Source organism: Pinus tabuliformis, chromosome 3_1 (genome assembly GCF_031772625.1).
Source record: "Pinus tabuliformis cultivar Carrire ecotype Pingquan chromosome 3_1, CPIR1, whole genome shotgun sequence".
Classification (NCBI taxonomy): domain Eukaryota; kingdom Viridiplantae; phylum Streptophyta; class Pinopsida; order Pinales; family Pinaceae; genus Pinus; species Pinus tabuliformis.
In genome coordinates, this window is record NC_142301.1 from 910,589,371 (window position 1) to 910,597,889 (window position 8,519).

General features: G+C 37.0%; 2 long non-coding RNA genes across 2 annotated transcripts; both read left to right on the forward strand.

The window, feature by feature from the left end:
* Positions 1–797: 797 nt before the first annotated feature.
* LOC149190603 (uncharacterized) lies at positions 798–2,778 on the forward strand. Its single transcript, XR_016256511.1, has 2 exons — positions 798–2,387; positions 2,508–2,778. It is a non-coding gene; the product is annotated as an uncharacterized LOC149190603 (long non-coding RNA).
* A 4,722-nt stretch (positions 2,779–7,500) lies between these two features.
* Positions 7,501–8,178, forward strand: LOC149190604 (uncharacterized). The gene is made up of 2 exons (XR_016256512.1): positions 7,501–7,708; positions 7,903–8,178. It is a non-coding gene; the product is annotated as an uncharacterized LOC149190604 (long non-coding RNA).
* Positions 8,179–8,519: the final 341 nt, after the last annotated feature.

Sequence of the window (8,519 nt, forward strand, 5' to 3'; positions counted from 1 at the left end):
ATTCCTCAGGTATTCCACCAGGCGGACGATGCCCCATTCCCTCACCTCCCCAAACGCGTTCATCGTTGAAGGTCCTGCGAAGACTCCGCCACAGAGGCCCGTATGCGGCCGAACTGATGCTGTGTCGGTTGCTGCTGAAGATTTTCTGCATCCCGCCAAAGGGTGGGCGGTCAGAGAAGATGGAGCCCTTCTGTGCCGTGTTTTGCAAGTATTGAGCTCACCTTATCTCAAAGGCATTCCCTCCAGCCAGAAGGTAATTCAAATCTTTTTCCCGTCTTGCTTTCTGCAGTAGCTACAATTTTGGTCTTCTAATTTTGGTCAGGGGTTCCTTGTCCACACCTTGCCTACCGGCTAAATATTTGGGGTTTTCTGCTGGCAGACAAAATTATATTATAGTCTAAAGCGAGATGATTTCAAGAGGAAGGTTAAAAGTCTGGTCCTGGCAATATTTTTCTTCTTACTAACACCGATTGAGGCACAGTAATTCCAGAAGTTCATTTTCCCTGTAAGCATTCATACAAATATGTTCTATTTTTTGTAGTGATGCGTGATAGGGTTTCTTGGCAGCAGGTAAACAATTCTACACTAGGGTTTGCTCTCACGTCTGGAGTAGTTCTTGGTAAGTTCTAATATTTTACCCTCAGGATTCGTTACAGTTTTATTTTTCTTTATCTATAGGATAATTTCCCTTTAGTTTCTCTTTTGAAAAATAAGAAGGAAATTCTTCTTCCGCTCAACGAATTCATGAGGAATTCCTTGTCGTTCGTAGAGCTCACATGGTTACGAGAGCATTGGGACTTATCCAGTCGGGATTATCATTAACGGCTTGCGACACACCTACCCAGGTTCATTTTATTGGCAAAGCACTTAAGGCTTTTTGCCAGAGCATTGTTTTCATTGTGTTACTGTACTTTAAATCTTCTGTTGGAACTTACTTCCAGGGAAGGTGCCACTTTGTGGCTGCTTTTTCTTCTCAGTTCTTCTGTAATGATAATTACGACCCTTTTGGACAATATTTATGTGGCCTTTAGTATATTATTATCTGTTGAAGCAAGTCATACCCTTAATGGTTTCCTTCTCTGTTAGGAAAGACTATGGCCTCCAATCGTGCTTGTTTTTTCTTTCTGCTTCTTGATATCAAAATAGAACTTTTTATATGTCATCTTGTAAGAGGCCTTCCGGCCGGGACTGTAATTGTTATTTTCGGGTTAAAATACAATACATCGGCTACTTTTGAATGTTTAGCCATAATCTGTGGCATTGCCCTCTTTTACATATGGATATGTTTTTTTTCAAATTGTTCTCGGATTGATTCTTATATAAATATAAAATTGTGGTTATGCTTTACTGTTCTTTTATGAGGCAAAATATTCTAGCTTTACTATACCCTGAATACTGTATTTTTTTTTTAATATTCTCAAAAGGTTGTATGCCCTTTGTTTTCCAGGGATTGTTCCAGGCATTCATACCTAGGGTCTGACAACAAGGCGCTACCCTTCCTGTTCTAGCCCTTACTGCTCAATAGTTAATAATTTTTTCTAGGCACTCCTTGCGGTTTGCTTTGTTTGATCCTGCTAAGGCTTAAAAAAAATAAGAGTTTAACACAGGTATATCTAAATTTGAAATAAGCTATGTTAGCATGTAAGTCCAAAGATAATGTGGGTCAAACTCGACTCTCAAACACAAGAAGCTATTGCAACAGCCTCTGTTCATCTGGTATTTTCTAACCCCATATTTCCTTAATAGCTCTAGATCCTTATCAATCCAGATCTGTTAAGAAATGATCGATACTAGCATGGAGCCTTATTATCCCAGATCTATTGTGTACTAAGAGGTGTCTATTTTTCTTGGCACTCCTTGCGGTTTGCTTTGTTTGATCCTGCTAAGGCTTAAAAAAAATAAGAGTTTAACACAGGTATATCTAAATTTGAAATAAGCTATGTTAGCATGTAAGTCCAAAGATAATGTGGGTCTATTCTAAACTGGTTGTTTTAATAGTTTATTTACTATTTTAAATAGTTTTAATAGCTATGCAAAACTAGTTGTTCTCTATATGGAGTAATACAAAGACAAAAACACGTACTCAGGGATCTTCTCCATCCCAGGGTATGGAACAACTCTTCTTTATGCAGAAGGCATTGCTCAGGGTTTTAGTTAAAGATCTAATTCCAAATATAAAAGTTTTGTAATGTGTAGAAAAAAGGCATTGAGCCATTGGATCTGAACACACGCAATTACAGGTGGTTTGAGCGGAAAACTAGAAGATTTTGGAAATACAATAAAATTGCCGCAACAGCACGGCAGGGAAGCCAAGGTTGTGAGTATTGCGTATTTTGGTGGGAATGAGGGATAACCCTTAAAATATCTTTTCAACTGCAAGAGATCAGGTTACTATCAAAATGTTTTTTGTGTTTAACCTTAAGAGAATATGCAGCTAAGAACATTTTAATATTATTAAATGACAAATTTTACAAGGATTTGACTGGAATGCATCGGTGAATGAATAGCCTTGAAGAAGGCATGGCGATGTTCAGAGGTCATCAAATCAGACTTTCAGAAGTTTAGATGATGTGGATCATGCTGAGCTGCTGCGTGCATTGACTTCACAGTGAGGGATATCCTTGTTTCTGGTAGCTCGATTTTAGTTAAATGTTGCTATACGGATATACTTCCTATCTCAGGAACCAAAACTTTCCATTTATGAGCTAACTGGTATCAATAACGAACATTCTGAAGAACTTTTTTTGGTTGCACGCCTTCCGCCAGACTCTTTCTGTAGTGATTTGAAGAAGTCACTAAATGTTTTTACATACCAGCTATGGGTTTTGCCCCAGTATCTCCGAGTACTTGAAGCGCTATTGTTTTTTCATGCTAATGATGGGTTGTCCCCAGTATCTCCGAGTACTTGAAGTGCTATTTTAAATAATAAATGATTTGGGCTACTGGAAAAACCAATCGCTGCAAAAGATAGAACCCTTCCCACCAACATATAAAGCATAATAAAATTATGTATGGCCGTATTTATGAAGAGAGGAAAGAATGTGTAATGTTTAGTGTGGTGGAAGTCATGGATACTCTTGGAGGGAATCTATATTCAAGCCCATGAAAGACATGTTTAGATGATATTGCTCAGAAATGTAATCTGAAAAATATCGATGTGAAAAATAACTTGTAAAATGGGGAGAAATATATATTCTTCACTCTTGGATTTCCTTCTCTTCCTCGATGGGATGGATGTTTAAGGGCATGTTGCTTGCGAAGGCTAAGTGTAAGGACCTTGTTATATGTAGCCGGGAGAAGGGGTACATGAAAAGGCATCCATGTGATGAGAATTTTGACAATGACTATTTGCTCTCTGTCATTTTGCTGGTATGCTTCAGCCTTAGCTTTGGATAGATGTCTTTTTTCACGATTTCATTTTGTTTCATAGTTTGAACAGATTGTACAGTACGGTTAGACACTTGTGATGTAGCTCAGAAATCTATTATTAAAACAGTTTATGTCAAACATGTCGACATGCTCTTTTCTATTACGCGATGGCCATAAATAGGGGGATATAACAAAATATGCCCTTCAGTCTTTTGAGATTTTTATGTTGGGAACTTTATGGCAATTTGAAATCTCAATTGTTTTTTTTCGATAATATAATTTTGCAGCTTCAATTTGCTCAAAAAGATATTATTAGGATCGATGTATATTTTTAGACATTGCCTGTTTCTGCATAGGAGAAGACAAGGATAAGGTCATAAAAATATTTGATGGATGTGACTGAAGAAAGGTCATCATAAGGTCATAAAAATATTTGATGGATGTGACTGTGAAGGAAGGTCATCATAAGGTCATAAAAATATTTGATGGATGTGACTGTGAAGGGTGTCACAGCAAGTGTCTTACGCAGGTCAAGACTAAAAGCGCTGTAGCAGCTGTAGGATTGCATCCGAGTATGGGCAAAGTTTTGGAAAAAAAACCTTGGTGGCGTGTGTGGCCCAAACTGACAACTTTTGGATATGTATTCCACCATTCATTTGTAAATGTGTGACAGTGAAGCATGATTTCAAGTAGGAAATATGATGCTCATCACAACCTAACAACTATAATGATATGAATAAAATTGCATTGCTAGCTATCTGTATTTATTTTTGAATTTTCCGTTCATGTGAAATAGCCTATGTTTTCTTTATTTTTCTTGCAAGTAACTGTTCATCTTGATATTTTCCTATTATATGCTCCTTTTTACAGTGTAATATTTTTACAGCCTGTCTACCTGATATTTATTTCTGTTGGTCCAATGGAACAAAAATAAGGTTCTTTTCATTTTTCCATCTTGTTAAAATGTTAATGTTTTCAATATTTGCAGCTTTTGCTGTTATAAAATTTTCTACAAATTTCTAATTTTCAAATATCTGTATAAACTTTTTATCTGTCTATCATAGAAGTTTTCTGTTATAAGGCCAACTGTATATCATAAAATTTTCATTATATGCTAAAAGTTGATGATCACAGTAAACTGGCCATTGAGGGTTCACCTTGTGATGTTATCAATCTAACATGTTAAAAAAGAATTAAATTAAGGTTGAATTTGCGATTATGTAATAATGATATGGATTAAGTGGCAGGTGTGCAAGAGCAGTTACAGTAATAGAAACTGTATGACAGATTATATCATTATACCAACGTAGTAGGTGCTTAAATTTCATACTAAATGTCCATGAGAACAAGGACATCTTTGGCTAGGTCTGTCTTGGAGTTACCCTTGCTAAACCTGTAATATTCTCACTACCAAGTTTGAGATATTTGTCTGTAAATATACTCAAGTTGTTGGTAATTTTCCCTTTCATCGAAGAAAGCTACAGTATAGCTTCTGCTTTGTAAACTTTATGCAACTTTTTAGAACTGCTCAGTTAGAGTCAAATCAGGTTATTAAAATCCATTACTGTGAAGCTTGAAGATTCCAGTCTTGTCACTGAAGGAACCTCAGGAAGTAATGGTCAATTGGAATGGATATTCTTGCTGTTTTTTTTGTCTCTACTGCAGGGCAAAACAAAAATATGTTAAGGCCTATAAATTTTGGTGCCATGATAAGTGCATATTGCAAAAATTCACATCTCTCTGACGTTGGAAATGGACATCATATCTGGTCAAGGCAGTACTTATATGATAGGTATTCCATCCATAATATGAACCTTGTTGGAGATGGAATTCCCTCTGGCAAATATCATTGAATCTAAATCAACATAGATTAGAAGAGCACTGTGTACATTATCTGTATCTTCATATAGATACAAAGGATTGCATTTGCACCATTTTCAAATTGTTTTATATTTTAGACCCAGTGCCATCTGAGAAATGGACCAAGCTGAGTATCATGATGTATATTTTGTATAACTACCACTCATTTGGTGTGGCACTGGCTCTCTTTCCCAAGGGTAATAATCAAATTATAAATCTCTCCTTCCAGAAAGTTTAAAGACCTGGTTGCCCTTGTGTTGCACACAGATAAGGCACTCCTCAGACAATTTAATTACCTGCACCAGCAGAATTCATAGAAATGGCAGCCTGAATCAATTATATATGTTAAAATATATTGATTTAATAATGCAAATGAGTGCTTTGTTTATCTCACCTTTGGCACACATTTCAAACAAAAGAAGTGGCTACACGCTAATTTCTTCGGCTCCACAACGGCATCTGCACATAGACTTATAGGTAGAAGTTTCGGATTTTGTTGTCTGTTGTTAGAATACAAATAAATCATTGAAATAACAATGTCAAAAAAACAAATATTCTAAGTACCCAGGCATATAGAACAAGTAAGTTCCTTATCGATAACAGGTGTTGATGATGCTTGTGTTAAAGCTTTGGAAATAGTGGGCATGTTCCCCACTGTTTTCTCTGAAGTATTTAATACCGTTTTAATACGATTGGATCCATTAAGATTTGAAAATGGACTCTCTGGAAGGTTATGTCCATAGCTGTTGCAAGGAAAGAAACTCACTGATCATTACCTTTTTATAATAATCACCCAAACAAAACAAAGTAGCTTCTATTCAACTACTTCCAGGAACCCATTATTGACAGCTTGTTTTCTAAGTAAAATCTTTGTCATGTTCTTTATTTTACAGAACTGCAAACTGTGGATGATGGTCTCTACCTTTCTTGATCGTCATTATCCTGCTTAGGCTTATCTTCGTTATTCTTCGGTACCTCAAGCAACTACCCAAACTGATCGGTTGAAGGAAAATTGTTGAGATGTGCATAAGAGGATGAATGAAATTACTTAAATGCAAAGTGATAGTCTCTAGAGAACATGTCTTGAATAAGTGGGTATCCTAGGTTTACCTTCTGATGCCTTGGATTCTATTTCAGACTGTGGGAATCCATTAGTGAATCTATTCTCGAGGGGGTGAGAAACAACAATAGGTAGTGATATTGTAGGTACATTTGGGTAAATATCCATTTCTTTCTTTACACCAACTCTTTCCTTAGGAAAATAAATGTCATTTATAGATGGACGTGTATCCTTTGGAGTAGTTCTTCTAGAGCTAATAACTGGAAGAAAACCTACACACAGCCAACGACCCGTTTCCCACAGTCAAATTTGACCCACTAGCAATCCAATCCAAACAACATACACAAAGTGAGTGAGAGCAGTTCAGTTGAGCTGGGGGTTTCCCGGTCTCTAAGAAGCTCGAACCCTTGACCCAATATCTGGAGAAAACCACAAAGACACCACAACACACAGACCAACCTCTTCTTCGCCATGGGGGGCAACGTCCCACGTCAATCTGGCGTGTTTCCTGGCTTTCCACCGCTTGATTCCTGTGAATTCGGCCTCGCAATGCACACATAGTCCATTGACCGCCTTCAGCACTCTGGCTCTTTCCAACTGTAGAGAGATATGACGAAACCAGTGCACCTGTGACTTGACCTTTATATTCTAACGCAAAAGCATAGAAAGATAGTAATGGATTCATTCTCATCGGTATGGACGCTCACTGTTTCTAATGGAGAGAGGGGAAGCAGAGGAAGAAAAAAGCCGACCAATAGTACCCACTTCTAAGCTAGCTTCGGATTACCTAGCTATACCGGGTGCATTTATGTTATTTTTCTCTTGCTCTTATAAAAACAACATCAGTGGTTTCAGTGTCCTGCCTTGTAGTTGTTATATATGTCATGGCAAGCTATCTTGTTATAGTAGAATACCTGATATGCTTGATATGATAAAAGTCAAACAGTTGACTTTGTTCATGTCTATCAAAAAACAGTTGACTTTGCTTAATGATCAGTTAGCTTTGCTCATGTATATCAGAATTCTCGAATAGTCATATCCCTGTATTGAGATTTTATTCACATGATCAATAATCCCCTTCTTATCCACCTATGGCTTTACATGCAATACCGTCCTAAAGCGTTATCCTGTAGGTACACTTCAGTGAGTTTCATATGTGGCCTGTTTTGTGCCCTGGCTCACAACCTCTTGTTTCTAGTCTACATATACTATTACACAATACTAGATATACTTGCACTGATATGCCCATTGATGGTACCTTCTTCAGCGATCTGTGGTCACAGCTTGTAGCAGCTTTAATTTTATTTCAAATGTCTTGCCATTCTAACATGTTTGTTTTTCCTTTGCAGATTTTCTTGTCCAGTGTGCTCCAAATCTGTCTGTGATATGTCTAAATTGTGGGAGAAACTTGACCGAGAGGTAGATATTTTCGACAAGATGAACATCTTGAAGTCAACTTGCAATGGGTTGTATAAAGAGTAGCTTATTAGATGTGTTTTTGCTAATTTTGATTTCTCATATTTGAAATTTTCTTTCGTCCAATGGCAATTGATTTTTTAAGTTTCTTGAGTGGATTCTGATATTTTTTTTTGATATTTTTTTTTGTCATGTAGGTTGCCTCAAGCTTATAAGAACAAAATGGTAAGTTGTCTGATGGTAGCGTGAGAGAAAATACCTCACCACTTTCTCGTCGGTCATTTGAGCCGGTTTGGATCTTATGCAATGACTGTGGAGTAACTACTAAAGTAAATTTTCACCTTGTTGCACACAAGTGTCAAAGTTGCAACTCTTATAACACCTGGCAGACCAGGGGAGGTCCTTTTGCAAGTTCATGTGGATCTCATCTTTGATATTCTCAAATGTTCAGATTCGTGTATCCCACTTTACCACTTGTAACGTTGCCTTAGCACTGCCTATGTAACATGAAAAACAGCGGTACTGCAAATTGCTATGCAGTGGCATTACTGTAAGAATTCATTGTAACCGTTGAGTTTTCCACAAATGAGAAATTCAATAATTCCAATTTAATAATCCTATCGGCCTCTCTTTGTACCTTTTGGGACAATTGCTAATTATCAAATTCGAAACAATTAATAATGCTAAATCCATTTTCATAGGGAAAAATAAATAAAAAATAGTTCTTCCATTTGACAACGCCTTTACAAATACGTCTCCCTTTTCCCTCCATTCATCAGCCATTTGCCATTAAGATCCATGGCCCACCACGAAT